Raw genomic sequence first — 17,598 nt, 5'->3', positions numbered from 1 at the left:
AAATGGAATAAAATACAATGTTGGGTTCCAACGCTGAGGTACATCTTCCCTTCTGCATACTTCAGTTGAATGAGCTGGGTCTGAACATCTGACAGCTTGGCTTCTGGTCCTCATGGCAAGCATTCTCTCTCAGTCCTGTCTTGCTTGCTCCAGAAGACTACTGCATGTATAAAGAAGAAAATGAGAGGCATTTAGAGGCTACTGCATGTAGCAGTAACAATAGCTAACATTTATGGAGCGGTTGCTGTAGACCAGGTGAACAGAATTTGTGGGATTGAATGTAAGGGATAGAAAGCAAAGGGACCAGGACAGGGCCCACGTAGGGCAACATCTTGGGTTTAGGCTCATGGTTGGAGGTGCCTTTAACCAAGACAGTAAATACAGCAAGAGGAGCAGGGAGTGGAAGGATGACTAAGTATAGTTTGAAGGACCTGAGGAGATGTCTCATGGGTCTAGTCCTGGGAGGGAGGGAGGGAGGGAGGGAGGGAGGGAGGGAGGGAGGGAGGGAGAGAGGGGTCTTGACCAGAGTTGAATGTGGGTGTCATTAAGAATAGATATGGGTATGATCTCCTAAAGAGAAATCTCTTTACTTTTCATTACTCCAGCTCAACTTCCTGTCACTTCCAAGACTACAGCTTTAAGCCATATTCTCTAAGAGTGATAAACAGAATGTTGCCATCTAGATATTTGACAGAGGTGGGATAGTGCGGTGGAGAGCTCCGCCTCTGGCAGCAGACTGCCAGGCCCCAAACCCAGTTCTCTTGGTGACTCCTACCTTAGCCATGTGGCAAGAACTTGAAAAACTCACTTAACCTCTTTAGATGCTTCACCTACCTCACAGGGTCATGGAGAGAATTAAATTAGATAATAACATGTAAAGTGCATAGCACAAAGCCTAGTATTGAATACCCACTTGGTTCATGTCAGCTGTTTTTATTTTAGGGTTCTAGCAAGGATTAAATGAGATTATGTAGCTAAAGCATGGTTTAATGCTTGACAGATTGTCGGCGCTTGATAAATGGTTTGTTTTGTTGAGGAGTGCTTGTGTGAACATGACATGTCATCAGTAGTTTTGTTTTTGTTTTTTGTTTTTTGTTTTTTGTTTTTTTTAAGCAGAGCCTTATTTCTAGCACTTAACCACTGCCTCTGTGGGCAGCAACACTGACTGTATAAAAATCACCATTAAATAAATACTGAGGATGTACTCATCATTCATCAAATACCTGTTGAATGTTTACAGTGTACTTAGCACTCTTGAATATCTTGAATGAGCTCCATGATCCCGAGCGTTGGAGGTGGTAGGGAAACACGCAAACTGGTAGTGTGATGCAGTATGTTAAATACAGTAAAGATAATGCTAAGACGTGGCCAAAAACAGTGTGGTACAGTAGCACACAGAGGGACTCCTAGCTCACTTTTTGCCAAGGTGGCTTCCCAGAGGAGGTGATTTCTAAGTTAGACATCCAAGAGAAGTGAGAATAAACCAGGAGAGCTTTCCAGGCAGAGGGAACTGAGCACGTAGATGGTAAGAGGGAAGATGGCACAAGCAAGACCTGGACAGTGGTGGGCAGTGGGGTGGGGGAAGACAGCTGGGAAGCGTTGTGGACAGCCGTAAGTGATGTTAAGCAGCAGAGTAGATAATTAAATTGGCTCTAAAACAATGACACAGCAACCAGAATGGAGCCGTCCAGGAGTTTGGAAGGAGGCTCCTGTGTAATTCCAGCAAGAGGAAAAGAAGATCAGAACTCTGGATCGCCAATAAAGATTGAAGAGAAAAGACTTGAGAGCTATTAAGGAGGCAGGAAGGGTACGACTAAATGATTAAGTGGCTGTAGAGGGGAGTGAGGAGTAGAGGATAGCACCCAGGCGTCTGGCTCACAGGTAGAGATGGTGGATCCAGTAGGTAGGCGGCGATGACGTTCACTAAGACAGGAAAGGAGCAATGGAAGACGGGGAGGGTTGTTTGTGGGCACTTGATTTGAGGACCTGTCCGGAAGGTTGTTGAATATTTGGGATCAGGAGCACGGGAGAAAGATCTGGGCTAGAGAGATGGATTTGGGGATCTTCCCAGGGAGAATATGTTGATAATAGAAACAGACAAGGCACAGCATAGAACTCTGGGGGAACCATAGTGCTTCAGGTCTGTCAGGGGACGAGTGGCTCAAAGAGGCCACTAAGAATGGCCAGGGGGACAGGAGTGGAGCTTAGGAGAGCTAACATCTCCTCAGTCAGCATTGCCTCACTCTTCTTAGTGTGATAACAGATAAGGGGAGCCAAAAAAGTAGAGTCCTAGGACTCAGAGAACAAAGAACTAAATCTTTCGGGCATTTTCTCTTGCCTGGATAGATATTTTAAATTCATGAATGTTGAGAATAAAATTCTTCAAAGCATTTTTCTGGAGCGCATTTCTAAATATGGCTTGTGTCATTCTGAACTGACAAAGAGCATGGAAATGATTGGGCTTTGAACTTCACAGACAATAACTTCACTAATCTCCCTGAAGAATTTCCTGTGGCGTCTCCACATTATCAAGGGTAGATTTAGATTTACATTGTTACAGACTGGAGAGGAGAGAAAATATTCTGTATTTTTTTCTTTGAAGAGGGAATTGTTTATGGAGTGGTTCATGTTTTTTTTTTCTTTTATAACAGCTTTATTGAAATATAACTCACATACTCTATAATTCATCCATTTAAAATATATGATTCAGTGATTTTTAGTACATTCAGAATTCTACAGCCACCACCATAATCAATTTTAGAATGTTTTTATCACTCTAAAAAGAAACCCTGTACCCATTAGCATTCATTCCTTATTCTTCTCATCCCCCAGCCCTAGGCAACCATTAATCTACTTTCTGTTTCAATGGATCTGCCTATCCTGGATGTTTCATATTAATGCAGTCCTGTAGTATGTGGCCTTTTGTGTCTGTCTTCTTTCACTTAGCATAACGTTTTCAAGGCACATACGTGTTGTAGCGTGTATCAATGTTTCATTCCTTTTTATGCCTGAATAATATCCCATTGGATGGCTGCTAAATTACGTCTTCTTTGTTCATTCATCAGTTGATAGACATTTGGGTTGTCCCCACGTTTTTACGATTATGAATAGTAAACTTCATATACAGGTTTTTTGCGTAGACATGTTTTTCATTTCTCTTAGGTGTATACGTAGGTGTGGAATTGCTCGGTTATGTGGTAATTCTATTTTTAACCTTTTGAAGTACTGCCAGACTGCTTTCCAGAGTATCTGCACCATTTTACATTCCCACAAGCAGTATATGAGGAGTCCAGTTTCTCCACATCCTCACCAGCACTTGGTATTGTCTGTCTTTTTTATGAAAGCCATCTCAGTTGCTGTGAAGTGGTATCATGGTTTTAACTTGCATTTCCCTGATAGCTAATGATGCTGAGCATCTTTTTGTATGCTTATTGGCCATTTATATATCTTTTTCGAAAGGTTCATCTACGCTTGATCATTAATTTTGGCAAGTAAATTAAGTTGCAAAACCTGACACTGAAGAACAGATGAACATATTTGACAACAGAAATTAGGTGTGCATGCGTGTGCGTGCACGTAGTGAAAGATGCTGTAAACAGATATAAAAGATAAAGGACAGGCTCCCCAGAGAAATCACCAGCACTGTACTCTCCACCCACCTGTCCTCTTCACTCTCCACCTGAGCTTGAGAAACAGAGTGTTTGATGATCCTGTTACCTAGCTGTGACTTTGGAAGTAGGGACCATGATCTCTGCCTTCTTCCCTGTAGCACTTAAGTACCCAGATACTGCCACCACTGCAGGTTTCTGTAGAACAGTGGCCTGACAAGTTAGAGAAGTAGCTTGCCACGTGGATGAACATGTTGAACCATGTATCAGAATTTCCTTCCTTTTTAGGCTTAATGATATCCCATTTTATGGTGGTACCAAATTTTGTTTACACTCATCCATTGATGGACATTAGTCTTATTTCCACCTTTTAGCTGTTATGAATAATGCTGCTATGAACGTCGGCGTACAAACATCTGTTCAAGTTCTTGCTTTCACTTCTTTTGTTGTGTATATATCAAGAAGTGAAATTGTTGGATCTTATGGTAATTATACATTTAATTTTTTGAGGCACCATTGTACTGTTTCCACAGCGACAGTACCGTTTTATATACCCACTGGTGATGCCCAGGGTTCCAATTTTTCAATATCCTTGAGAACATGTTATTTTCTGTGTGGTTTTTTTTCTTTTTATAATAGCCACCCTAATGGATTTGTGGTGGTATGTCATTGTGGTTTTGATTTGCAGTTTCCTGATGATCAGTAATGTTGAGCATCTTTTCATGTGTTTGTTAGCCATTTGTTTATTTCTAGTCACGTCCTTTGCCCGTATTAAAACTGGATTGTTTGGTTTGGGGTTTTTGTTTTTGTTTCTGCTTTGTTTTTTATTTTGAGTTGTATGTAGATCTTATATATCCTGGATATTAATCCCCTTTCAGAGGTATAATTTACATACATTTTCTCTCATTCTGTGGGTTGCCTTTTCACTCTGTTGATAGTGTCCTTTGGTGCACAATAGTTTTAATTTTGATGAGTTCAGTTTGTCTGTTTTTTTCTTTTGTTGCCTATGCTTCAGTGTTTTATCCAGGAAGTCATTGCCAAGTCCAAGCTCATTAATTTTTATATATTTAATGAATTTTGTTCTAGGAGAGTATGCATTTATTTATTTAGTATGCTTAAATTGTCCCATTATTGGCCATTAATACAGCTTATTCTTCAGGTTGAGTCTGAGTCCTTTTGACAGGAGTCACATTAGAAGAATTCCTTGCTGCCTGGCCTGATAAGAATTCCTGGCTTATCTTTTTTGTTTCTGACCCCAGATCTAGAATCAGCCATTTCTTTAAGGAGCTCTGGTTTTGGGGGTGGGAAATAGTATTAGGGACATTCATTACAACTGAGATGTGAATCTTTCTAGGTCTTTTTAGTAAAGTAAACATGTACATTTTGGAAAGAAAAAGGTAAATCATGATTTCAGGCTAATATCTCAAAATCAGATGAATCATTAAAGGATTTTTGTTTCTTTGATTTTATATTTGTGTCTGTTCTCCTTCGTTGGCAGTAACACCAAAGAGTTACAGTAAAAATACTGTTTTCAACTTGAAATAATCCTTCTCTGTGTGGTTATGCCACACTATTTGATAGTTTAGGTTAATTTTTCTGTTTTTTTTTTTTTTTTATTTTTAGGGATTGTTTTCTTTTTGATTTACTTTTCTTTTTTTAGTTGTACAAAATATTTACTTAGTCCTAAAGATAAAACTATAAAGCAAGGTAGATTGAGAGAATGAATGGCTTTTCTTCCATGCCCTTGTTTACTCTGTACCACATAGTAACATTTTTATTGGTTTTTGATTTATTCTTCTATTGCTTACTTTAAAATATATAAGCAAATGTGTGTGCATATCTCCTGCACCCTACTCCACTCTCATTTTATTTTTCACTTGTTTTTCATCTTAGCAATCATATTTCTTATTTTCAAGAATTCTTCCTCTGCCTCCTTTATGGTTTGCTTGCTTTTGTTTTAAGGGTGCATTATCTGATATCTCTCTAAGGATACCAGTTAAAATTTATTTTCAGGGACAAAATCTATGTTTCTTCTGGAGTCCAATCTGCTTTTCATCCTAGGTGTCCTTTTGTGTCCTCTGGTTGTTAGGGGTTTTTTGGTTTTTGTGTTTGTTTTTCATTTTTGTTTTTTTAAGTCTACTGTCTGATGATCCTTATCAGTGAAGAACTGGGTTGATGATATATATATAGGTAATTGAGAAAAGGTTCCTGTTTTTCCAGCAGTCCTTTTGCCATAGGAGGAGTTAGCTGATTAAGTGACCAACCATCAGAAGTATGGAGATCAAGTTGATGAACCTATTTCCCACTCCTTACTTCTGTACCTGCTGACTCAAAGCCAGGTGTTTATACAGCTCCTCCAGGAAAAAAGGCTCTGTCCCTCTGCCCGCCTTTGGCTCTGCGTGTTCTGGGAAGTGTTTAGCTCGGCTGTGGTCTGTTGTATCATATAATTCCCTCTGCCTTCTCTTCATCTTCTGGAAAGTGGCCAGCATTTAAATAGACTATATCCCTCAGCCCTACTCATCACTGTTATGTTGTGATTCCCTTGTCAATGTCTTTATGGTTACTTCATTAGGATTTGGGGCCAGTGGGAAGGTAAGTATGTGTGCCTATTTATTTAGCCCGTCATTCTGAAGTGAAGCCACTTTGTGCCATACCGTTGCAGACAACAGGACTGCTTTTCACTCCCATTTTCTCTGCTGACTAATGACTGAAATGGATTTATAATTATTCTCTGTATTCCCAAATCATAGCTATCACATCGTTGAAACATGTGATGCCTCCTGCCCTAGGATACATAGATTTCTACTTAGTTCCGGGGTTGGGACCTTTCCAGGACCTTTGTCTGTACTTTTCTCCAGACGAACAGAGATAACAAGGCCTGCCTACTCTCACTTATTGTATGGGAATGACAATAACAACTTCATCATTTAGTGCTCAGTATGTGCCAGGTGTCATTCTATGTGCTTTATGTGTATAAACTCATTTAACTTCATAACAGTAGTTACTGTTATTATCCCTATCTTACAGATGATGAAACTGAGGCACAGAGAGGTTAAAGAACTTGCCAAGGTCACATAGCTGGTAAGTGGCAGAGCCAGGATCCCACCCAGTTAGTCGGTCCCTAAGGTCACTCTCTTATCCACTGTACTCTCTATAAAGGGAAGCTTTTCAGATTTTCTCAGGCTGACCAAACCATTTTTGATATCAGTTAGGAGTATAAGAAAACTCTTTTTATACTTGTCTGGTTTCAAGCATGTTCTTTGTTATTGTTTGAAATAGAAATTGCTGATGACTTTGATTGCAGAAAGGAAGGTTTTAAATGACATAATCAGGTCTGGGTTCAATTTTAATCTATTGAGAATTTAGCAAACTACTGTGGTGTTGAAAAAACGTGACTTATCTACTAAAGTGTCCTCTTCAGCTATGTGTTTGTAAATCTTGGGCATCATTAAAGCTTATGAATAAAATACTTAAATCTTACAGGTCTTGGCTACAACTGACTACTGAGGTCTTTCACAATGTATATTGACTTCCACAATGCATATGAATAATGGATTCATAAGTGATTAATATTTTCCCCGTGAAAATTCTTTGTAAGAAAATACAGAAATGTCCTGAAATAGATTGAACATATTTTAGCCCTTCAGGCAGATAAATATGGGGTGAAAGCATTAGAAAAACATTAAGCGTTGAGAAGAATTTTATGTAAAAAATAACAAAAGAGATATATCCAGGTGCTTCTGTGCATGTCTGTGTGCATTTTATACTTTTTATTGTGGAAATGTTCAGTCATACACAGCAGTAGAGCAAATGGTTGATGGATCTCAGGTACCCATCACCCATCCAACAGTATTTTGTCAGGGGATGTTATCACCGCCGTGAAGACAACTCCTTAAATGGATGTCACCACCTTTCCTGCTTCTTAGCTCTTGGCAAAATCCTGTTTGAAAACGATAGAACCTGAGTGTTATTTCAATTCCATCATATTTCCTTGAATTCAACACTGTCTAGTTTTATTATAGCAAAGATCAGCACAGGAACAAACAGATCTGTTAAGAAAAGTAAAAGCCAGTTTTCATCTTCTTAAGGGGCTTGTGTGTTCTCTCTGCCTGGGGAAGAACCCACCTGACTGTGGGACTTAAGTGGTCTTGTTAGAAGGGATTATACACACAGGTTCTCACTGAGGCACGGGGAGTACGGAGGGCAGGTGGTTCTTCACCTGGGGCTCCAATTCCAAAACTGAAGGGAGACCTCAGTGTTTTGGATATGTGTTTGACTAGGAGTGTTTTTTCATCAGTTTCTCAAAAGAGACTATGACCTTTCCCGCCCCCCCCCCCTCCCCGATCTTCCACTCCCCAACTCCACATACATATACACAACACAGAACCATGTCCCGGAGCAGCCCATGTGGGAATCACCTGGCATCTGGAAAGCATCTTTGAGGACTCTGTGTTACCAAACAGCCTCTCCTGTGTGGGATCAGAATTGCGTCCACCACCTAGTCAGAACTACACAACACCCAGCAAGGCTAGGTTGTCAGCCATGGCTGATGGTAACGCTTACCCAATATTCCATATGGGCCCCTACATTTCCCAGCCTCTCTTGTCATTACATTGGTACCATGTGACTAATTCTAGTCAAAGGGCCATGAGGGGAAGTGATGTGTGTTGCTTCCGGTGGGAAGTAGTGAAGAGTAGGTCTGAGTTCCTTTTTTTGTGCTGAGATGACTGGAAAACACAAGTTCTTTTTTTTTTTTTTTTTTTTTTTACCGTTTATTTATTTTTGAGACAGAGAGAGACAGAGCATGAACGGGGGAGGGTCAGAGAGAGGGAGACACAGAATCCGAAACAGGCTCCAGGCTCTGAGCAGTCAGCACAGAGCCCGACGCGGGGCTTGAACTCACTGACTGCGAGATCATGACCTGAGCCGAAGTCGGCCGCTTAACCGACTGAGCCACCCAGGCGCCCCTGGAAAACACAAGTTCTGATCGTGTCACAACAAGTTGAAGAAGGGCTGCCAGACCCATGCTGAACTTCATGTGAGCAAGAAATAAATCTGTCCGGTTAAGCCACTTGTTTCAGGATTTGTTGCTACAGCATAGCTTAATCTGTCTGCCAGTCGGAATAGTTCAGAACAGAACATTTACATATGTGTTCGGAGCTCTGAGAATCCACACACCCAAGTTTGATCCCGGCGCTCTATGGTCTAGGGCAGCTGTTCAGCATCCTGGGATTTTCCTCCTCATCTGTAAATTGAAGGGCTTAAATTAGATGATCTTTATGGACCCTTTTGGCACCGACGTTTCTAGATTCTGGTTAGCAGCATTTAAGTACAGCTTTCTAATGAAGTACGAAAAGGAGACTAACGCTGGCATTAAAGGTGTCCCTGGGAAACTTGTTTTTGGGGCACCTGGGTGGCTTAGTCAGTTGAGCATCTGACTTTGGCTCAGGTCATGATCTCACAGTTTGTGAGTTCGAGCCCCACGTTGGGCTCTGTGCTGACAGCTCAGAGCCTGGAGCCTGCTTCAGATTCTGTGTCTCCTCCTCTCTCTGCCCCTCCTCTGCTCACGCTCTATGTGTGTGTGTGTGTGTCTCTCTCTGAAAAATAAACATTAAAAAATATAAAAGAAATAAAAAATAAAAAAATAAAGGTGTCCCTGGGAAACTTGTTTTTTATTATGTACCTTTTGCTGTTAAATGAGAAGTTATGAGGGGCGCCTGGGTGGCGCAGTCGGTTAAGCGTCCAACTTCAGCCAGGTCACGATCTCGCGGTCCGTGAGTTCGAGCCCCGCATCGGGCTCTGGGCTGATGGCTCGGAGCCTGGAGCCTGTTTCCGATTCTGTGTCTCCCTCTCTCTCTGCCCCTCCCCCGTTCATGCTCTGTCTGTCTCTCTCTGTCCCAAAAATAAATAAAAAACGTTGAAAAAAAAAATTTAAAAAAAAAAATGAGAAGTTACGAAAGGAAAATGGCAATGAAAGATTTATTATTTAAATTCATTTTTTAAAAATTCATTTAAAAATAACAGCTTTATTGAGATATAGTTTATATACCGTGTGTTTTAGCATATTCACGGTGGTACAACTATCACCACTATCTAACTTCAGTACTTTGTCATCACCCCAAAAAGAAACCCTGTACCCATTAGCAGTAACTCCCCATTCTACATATCTGCTTTCTGTCTCTGGATTTGCCTGTTCTGAACATTCCGTATCAATGGGATCATATAACATGTGGCTTCTTGTGTTTCGCTTCTTTCACTTAGCCGTGTTTTCAAGGTTCATCCATTTTAGTTTGTATCAATACTTCATTCCTTTACATGTATGTAATATATATACATCCAGTATTATATAGCTGTACCACATTTACTCATCAGTGGGCAGACATTTGGATTGTTTCGATTTTTTGGCTACTATGAGTAATGCTGCCGTGAACATTTATGTACAGGTTTTCGTGTGAACATATAGTTTTCATTTCTCTTGGGTATGTGCATAGGAGTGGAATTACTGGGTCATGTGGTAACACTATATTTAACATTTTGAGGAACTGCCAAACTGTTTTTTCCAAAGTACTGTCCCATCTTACAATCCTACTAGCAATGTGTGAGTGCCCAATTTCCCCGCATCCTCACCAGCACTGGTTATTGCCTTTTTGTTTGAAGTAATTATTTTTGATGAAGCAGCTATATGCAAACCAAACAATGAGGAGATTTTAATACATATTTTAGCTTGTTAAGTGATTCTTTTTCACTGTGAACTTAGCACTAAAATAAAAAGTTTATTTTTAATTTATTTTGGAGAGAGAGAGCAAGAGCGTGTGTGGACATGCACGTGCCATTGGGGGAAGGACAGAGAGAGAGGGAGACAGAAGATCTGAAGCAGACTCTGTGCTGACAGCAGAGAGCCCGATTCAGGACTCAAACTCATGAACCATGAGATCATGACCTTAACTGAAGTTGGACGCCCAACTGACTGAGCTACTCAGGCATCCCTTTAAAAAAAAAACAAAAACAAAAACAAAAGAACAGCAGTCTTTTTATTTGTGTGTGTATATATATATATTAAGTTTATTCATTTATTTTGAGAGAGAGAGAGAATCCCAAGCAAGTTCCACACTGTCAGCACAGAGCCCAGTGCGGGGCTCAACCCCACAAACTGCGAGATCATTCATGATCTGAGCTAAAATCAAGAGTCAGATACCCAACCGACTGAACCACCCAGGCACCCCTAAAATAAAATGTTTAATGACTAATAACACAATCCCCCAACTTGTTTGGATTTTAGAAAAATTATTTTTATTTGAAAAAATAATACATTCCTTCTATCTGAAACCTAGCATAACACGGTATGTTAATTATACTTAAAATTTTTAAATAATACATTCTTGAAGGGAAAAGGAGTAAATGATTCACCAGATGTAATTGTTCTCTTAAAGCATAAATTTGTCTATATAAACTGTACACTTCTAAATACCAGATGGATTGTACCTTATATAGGCTTGAATCTTTAAAAATCACAATGAGGGGCGCCTGGGTGGCTCAGTTGGTTAAGCAGCCGGCTTTAGCTCAGGTCATGATCTCTCGGTCCGTGAGTTCAAGCCCCGAGTCGGGCTGACAGCTCAGAGCCTGGAGCCTGTTTCAGATTCTGTGTCTCCCTCTCTCTGACCCTCCCCCGTTCATGCTCTGTCTCTCTCTGTCTCAAAAATAAATAAACATTTAAAAAAAATTTTTTTTTTAAATCACAATGAAATCCTGACAGGTTGCACATAATGGAACTGTTGATATATTACATTAAGTATATTCAGGGTTGAGTACTTAAAGAGCAACCTTTGTGTATCTTTTTTTTTCTAATTTTTTTTTTTAATGTTTATTTATTTTTGAGACAGAGAGAGACAGAGCATGAATGGGGGAGAGCCAGAGAGAGAGGGAGACACAGAATCTGAAGCAGGCTCCAGGCTCTGAGCTGCCAGCACAGAGCCTGACGCGGGGCTCGAACTCACGGACCGTGAGATCGTGACCTGAGCCGAAGTCAGACGCTTAACCGACTGAGCCACCCAGGCGCCCCATTTGTGTATCTTTTAAGATGTTCATTAACTCTGTGATTATTTGTTTCAAAGGTTGATGTTTTGTATATTAAATTGTTGAGAAGAGGTATACCCCATTATGTTGGGAATATAGGTATTTCAGGTAGTATATTTGTATAGTCTATCCTGAATATAGGTATTTCAGGTAGTATATTTGTATAGTCTATCCTCACTATTCTCAGATTCTATATTTGTGGATTGACTTAATGACTAAAATTTATTTGTAATATAAAATCAGAACTTGTGAAGCTATTATGGTCATTTTTGGACATGTGCAGATTAACAAAAAATTTTGAATTGCCCAGTGTGCACACCCCTGTGGCTGTCAAACAAGGTGATGCTCTGCCTTCTTATTTCAACTCTTAGATTGTAAGGTGTCTATTCCATAATCTATCCAATGCCATGGTTTTTGCATTTTTATGCTTTATGTTGGCAATTTCACTGTTTAAAAAGCCCCCAAGCATAGTACTAAAGAGCTGTCAAGTGTTCCTAAGCCTAAGAAAGCTATGATGTGCCATATAGATAAAATACATGTGTTAGATAAGCTTCATTAAGGCATGAGGTACAGTCCTGTTGGTTGTTAGTTCAATATTAATGAATCAACAATATATATTAAATAAGATGTTTAAAGAGAAACAAATAAAACAAGGTTGTGTATTGACTGATGAAAATGTTATGACCAGAGACTCATAGGAATTGAATTCTGTGTGTCTTCTAAGAGTATTGATTCAGTATTTGCAAATTACAGTTTGCATGGTGACCTTATATAATGTAACTACTATAAATGACAGGGTCAGCTGTACATGATGTGTTGCTTCTTTCTTGCTGCTTTCAAGATTCTCTTTGGCTTTAGGCAATTTGATTATTTTATCCTACTTGGAGTTTGTTGAGCTTCATGTAGATTCCTGTTTTTCGTCAAATTTGAGAAGTTTTTGGCCGTTGTTTCTTCCAATATGTGCCTGTCCCTCCACTCCTTGTAGGAATCCCATCGTATGCCCAATGGTGTCTCACAGGTCTCTGAGGCTCCTCAGACTGGATGATTTTGATTTATGTTCAAGTGTGCTGACTCCTGCTCACGTAGTGTATTTTATGTTGAACCACTTAGTATATTTTTTATGTCAGTTATTATATCTTTAAACTCCAGAATTTCTGTTTGGTTCTATTTTTTTCAATACAGTTTTTATCTTTTATTGGTATTCTTTATTAGCTGAGACAGCACTATCGTACTTTCCTTTAGTTCTTTACATATGGTTTCTTTGGTTCTTTCAATGTATTTTTAAATAGCTGGTTTTAAGTCTTTGTCTAGTAAATCCAGTTTCCTCAGGAATTCTTTCTGTTGTTTGTTTTCCTGTGTATGGGTCAAACTTTCTTGTTTCATTCATGTCTTGTAAGATTTACTTGAAAACTGACCATTTTAAGTGATAGAATATGGGAACTCTGGAAAGCTGATTTTCTCCCATCTCCAAGTGAGTTCCATGTCAGTTCAGATAGAGAAGTGGGATCTTTCAGGGAACTACCAGATAGGTCAAATAATTTTAATTTCTAGGGACTGGAATCTTTGTAGGACCTCTAGCCCAGTTTTCCTCCCTCTGGTGGCTGCCCGCCTTCTGGTTTTCACTGCAAATGTAGCTATTAGTTTTCAACTCTATCACAGAGTTAGAGAACAGGGAATGGAACTAGGTCAAGTTAAAATGCTATAGAACTCACTATTCATACTGAAATTCAGCTGTTTTTCTTGAATAGATGTTCTCCAGTTTTCTGGAAGCCTGTTAGTTTCCGGAGTTTGGAAAAAGTTGATTCTGACCATTTTGGCCAGTGTTCTTATTGTTTTTATGGAAAAGAGAAGTTTTAGAGGTCCTTACTGCAGAGTAAGTGGCAGCACTTTGGATATCATTCCCCTCCTCTTTCTTTACATGTTTTTATTTTCATGAATCTGTCGCTCTTTTCTTTTTTCTTTTCTTTTTTTTTTAATTAGAGTGCACACAAGCAGGGTCTAGAGGGGCAGAGGGAGAGAGAGGAAGAGGGAGAGAGAATGAGAATCTTTTTTTTTTTTTAACGTTTTGTTTTATTTTTTGAGAGACAGAGTGCAAGCTAGGGAGGAGCAGAAAGAGAGGGAAACAGAATCCAAAGCAGGCTCCAGGCTCTGAGCTGACAGCACAGAGCCCGACAGCACAGAGCCCTATGTAGGGCTCGAACCCACAGACTAGAGATCATGACCTGATCCGAAGTCAGATGCTCAACCGACTGAGCCACCCAGGTGCCTCAAGAGAATGAGAATCGAGCCTGATGCGGGCCGCGATCCCATGACCCTGGGATCATGACCTGAGCTGAAATCAAGAGTGAGACCCTCAACCTACTGAGCCACCCAGACATCCCTGTTGCTCTCTTCTTAATAGTGAAATTGCAGTTTGGATTAGGTCTGAATCTTAGAGTTTGCCAAAGCTTTTAATCTAGAACTTTTTCTTACACTCCAAATTAGTCATATAAGCATACACATTTCAGACTAGTGCAATGCACATATTCGTGGCCCCACTGGTTTATTATAAAGAAGGAAGGAGATTTGACTGAGACCAGCCATTTGGTAATCTCTGTCTTACTGCCTCTCAGGTCCCACTCTTCCCTTCCCACCCTCAGTGTTTTTTCCCTACCCAAGTGTCCCTCCTTTCTATGCTAGTTAACTTTTTGTTTTCTTCTTTTAATTTTTTTTTTTTTTTTTTGAGAGAGAGAGAAAGAGAGCAAGCTTGAGTGGGGGAGGGGCAGAAGGAGAGAGAAGATAATCTTAAGCGGGCTCCACCCCGGGCTCAGAGCCCCATGCAGGGCTCAGTCTCACGACTGTGAGATCATGACCTGAGCCAACCGAGGCAGATGCTTAACCGACTGAGCTACCAGGGTGCCCCATCTTCCTTAAATTTTTTGCTGAACTTAGAAAAATGCACAAATTACAACAACAGTGCTTAGTTTTTTACCTCCAAATAAACACCCAGGTGATCACCACCCTGGTTAGTCAGTAACTACCCACAGTGCTGCAGATCTACCCAGGAACCAGTGGGTCATTTTTCAGATGTAGCCTATCAGACCTTTGTTCATCTATCCTAAATAGACATTTCTGGAAGCCAGTGGTATATATGTTTTCCTGTATCTCCTTTTTCATTGGTATATAATTCACATGCCATAAAATTTACCATTTTAAAGTGTGTGATTCAGTGGGTTTTATTGTATTAACAAAGTTGTATGGTTATCACCACCATCTAGTTCCAGAACATCCTTATCACCCCAGGAAGAAACTCTGTATTAATTAGCAGTCATTTCCCATTCTCTATGTGTCTTTGATTCCTGGCAACCACTAACCTACTTTTATCTATCTCTGTAGATTTGCTCTATCTGAATGTTTCATGTCAGTGGAATCTCTCATTGTATGGTCTTCTGTGTCTGGCTTCTTTCACTTACCATATATTTTCAAGGTTCGTCCACATTGTAGCATTTATCAGTGCTTCATTCCTTTTTATGGCTGAATGATATGTATGGCTATACCACATCCTGTTTATTCATTTACCAGTTGATAGACATTTGGGTGGTTTCCACTTTTTGGCTGTTATGAATAATACTGCCATGGACATTTGTGTATAAGTTTTTTGCTTATGATTTTATTTAGCTGTCATGTGTAAGTTTTTCTATGAACTTGTATTTTCAGTTTTCATGGGTACGTAGTTAGGAGTGGAATTTTGGGTCATATGGCAATTCTAACATTTTGAGGAACTGCCAGACGGTTTGCATCCAGACTGTTTGATGTGGTTTGCATCATTTCAGATTCCTACCAACACTGTATGAGAGTTCTAGGTTCTCCACGTTGTTGCTCATACTTGTATTGTTTTTGTTTGTTGCTCTTTTTTTTTTGTTTTTTTTTTTTAATGTTTATCTATTTCCATTGATTTATGTGTCTTTCCTCATGCCAGTACTCCACTGATTATTATAGCTTTATAGTAGGTTTTCAAATCAGGAAGTGTGAATCCTCCAATGTATTTTTTTCTTTTTCTTTTTTTTTTTGATGTGTATTTATTTTTGAGAGAGAGAGCGCAAGTGCAAACGGGGGAGGGGCAGAGAGAGAGAGAAACAGAAACACAGAATCCGAAGCAGTATCCTTCCTGGCTCTGAACTATCAGCACAGAGCCCAACACCGGGCTCAAATTCATGAACCGTAAGATCGTGACCTGAGCCGAAGTCAGACGCTTAACCGACTGAGCCACCAGGCTCCTCAACAACATATTTTTTTCTAATACATGTTTTGGGCATCGTGGGTCCCTTGCATTTCCATATGAATCTTAGGATCAGCTTGCTGGTTTCTATAAAAAAAGGTGGTTTAGATTTTGATTTTGAATTTGTAGATGAATTTGGTGAAATAGTGTTATCTTTAAGCGTTATAAGTTTGATTCAAATAAATTTTGGAAATACGTGAAGTGAAAAAAGAGTATAATGTTTATGATGCTTTCTTTAAAATTAGGTAAGTATATGGGTCTTCTTGGCCTTTCAGGACCAACTAGCAGAGGAATGGGGGTGGACTGTCAGAGCCACAGGCACCCGTGTGTCACACAGAACAAAGAGTGCTCCTCAGAACTGCGCAAGATGCTCACTATAGCCAGCTCAAGGCGATGATTTTCTTTCATAGACCACATGGTTTCTGTGTAAACAGCATTCCTGTTGAGGACTTCTGTTGTACATCAGAATTTGTAAAGCTGCATTGGTTATAATAGAGCACTTGGGTAGGGATAGATAGGATTTCCTTATTGTCATAAATTTGAAAAAAGAACATTTGGGAACATTTCTTACAAGTAGTTGTCTGATATGTTGTTTCTTAAAAAGCTTATGAGGGGCACCTGGGTGGCTTAGTCGGTTGAGCGTCCGACTTTGGCTCAGGTCATGATCTCACAGCTCGTGGGTTCGAGCCTCGCGTCGGGCTCTCTGCTGACAGATCAGAGCCTACAGCCTTCTTCGGATTCTGTGTCTCTCTCTCTCTCTGACCCTCCCCCATTCATGCTCTGTCTCTCTCTCTCTCTCAAAAATAAATAAACATGAAAAAAAATTTAATAAAAAAAAATAATAAATAAAAAGCTTATGAGATTTTTTTTTAATGTTTATTTCCGAGACAGAGAGAGACAGCATGAGTGGGGGAGGGGCAGAGAGAGAGGGAGACACAGAATCTGAAGCAGGCTCTAGGCTCTGAGCTGTCAGCACAGAGCCTGATGTGGGGCTCGAACTCACAAACCATGAGATCATGACCCGAGCCGAAGTCGGTCGCTCAACCAACCGAGCCACCCAGGCACCCCAGATTTTTTAAGAGCTAAGATTCTCTTGAACACAGAGCTGCAAATGGCAGCCAGTTTAGTTGTACTTACATGCTACCTGGCTTAGAGTTGCTACGCCTTTAGAGTGTATGTGTGTTTCTCTCATCTCTTGCTCTTTTAGCCTCCGTACCTTCCTCCGTTCCTTGTGCAATTGTAAAGGCGTGGTAGTTGGCCAAGATGAGCGACAAAGTGTGACTTGTATTTTTTTATCAACGAAAAAGTAAAATGAAAAGAAAGAAAACCTACTTATCAATAAGTAGGCCAAACTATATTCAGAGATCATGTAGTTTGTAGTTTAACAGGGACTAAGTATAACACTCGGTAAAATAGACTCGGACTATTGTTACATTTGGGAGAACAGATAGTTCAGGCAAATGTGAACCCTGATGTTAGCTGTTTGAGAAGAGTCACACTACTTCACTGTTAAAGGACCAGAGGGGCGCCTGGGTGGCTCAGTTGGTAAAGCATCCGACTTCAGCTCAGGTCATGATCTCGCGGTCTGTGGGTTCGAGTCTTGAGTCGGGCGGGCTCTGTGCTGACAGCTCAGAGCCCGGATCCTGCTTTGTATTCTGT

General features: G+C 40.2%; 1 protein-coding gene across 3 annotated transcripts in view; it reads left to right on the top strand.

Moving 5' to 3' along the window:
• The window catches only part of GARRE1 (granule associated Rac and RHOG effector 1), an 81,639-nt gene that overhangs the window by 11,070 nt on the left and 52,971 nt on the right, over positions 1 to 17,598 (top strand). Inside the window, exon 1 of one of the 3 annotated variants that reach the window (XM_042967941.1) lies at positions 6,653 to 6,689. The exons of the other annotated variants lie outside the window; for them this stretch is intronic. The gene's annotated coding sequence lies outside the window, so the exon portion shown is untranslated. Of the gene's footprint in view, positions 1 to 6,652; positions 6,690 to 17,598 lie in introns of those variants that run through there. 3 annotated transcript variants of the gene reach the window in all.

Source organism: Panthera tigris, chromosome E2 (genome assembly GCF_018350195.1).
Source record: "Panthera tigris isolate Pti1 chromosome E2, P.tigris_Pti1_mat1.1, whole genome shotgun sequence".
NCBI classification, from domain to species: Eukaryota; Metazoa; Chordata; class Mammalia; order Carnivora; family Felidae; genus Panthera; species Panthera tigris.
Note: the sequence above shows the minus strand (reverse complement) of the source record. Positions and strands in the feature narration are given on the sequence as shown.